We start from the raw sequence: 848 nt of genomic DNA, 5'->3' as shown, positions 1-848 counted from the left end.
TTGCTGTGAGCTGTAATGCCATGGCACTCTACCCAGGGGGACAGCTTGAGGCTCTGTCTCAAAAAAAAAAAAAAAAAAAAAAAAAAAAAAGAAATGTGCCACCTATGCCTATATTTTTAAGTGTTCTAATTAGAAAAGGATGTTAAATTTTATCAAGTGCTTTTTCTGCATCTATTGAGAGCATCATATGGTCTTTGTTTTTGCTTCTGTTGATATGGTGAATTACGTTTATGGATTTGCACATGTTAAACCAGCCTTATATCCCTGGGATGAAATCTACATGATCAAAATGAATGACATCTTTAATGTGCAGCTGTAATCGATTGGCTAGAATTTTATTGAGAACTTTTACATCTATAATCATTAGTGAAATTGGTCTGAAGTTCTCCTTTTTAGTTGGGTCTTTTCCTGATTGTGATATCAGGGTGAAGTTTGCATTGTAGAATGTGTTGAAGAAGAGTCCTTCCTTTTCAATTTTTGAAGTAATTTCTGTAGTATAGGTACAAGCCTTCTTTGAAGGTTTGATGGAATTCTGGTGTAAAGCCATCTCGACCAGGTCATTTTTTTGTTTGAAGATTTTTTACTGTTTCTTCAATCTCAGTTCTTAAAATCAGTCCGTTCATGAGATCTATTTTTTTTTTTAATTAAGTCTAGTGAAAGGGTGTGATTCCAGGTATTGGTCCATTTCTTCCACATTGTCAAATTTCTGGGCATAGAGTTTCTTATAGTCCTCAGAGATGATCTCTTCTATCTCTGTGGCATCAGTTATTTCCCCTTTATCGTTTCTGATTGAAGTTATTAGAGATTTTACTTTTCTGTTTCTAGTTAATCTGGCCAAAAGTTTATGA

The sequence above is a fragment of the Otolemur garnettii genome, unplaced genomic scaffold (genome assembly GCF_000181295.1).
Source record: "Otolemur garnettii isolate 467f Iridium unplaced genomic scaffold, OtoGar3 scaffold00006, whole genome shotgun sequence".
In the NCBI taxonomy this organism is placed as follows: domain Eukaryota; kingdom Metazoa; phylum Chordata; class Mammalia; order Primates; family Galagidae; genus Otolemur; species Otolemur garnettii.
The sequence above is the reverse complement of the archived record's forward strand: the minus strand, read 5'-3'. Positions refer to the sequence as shown.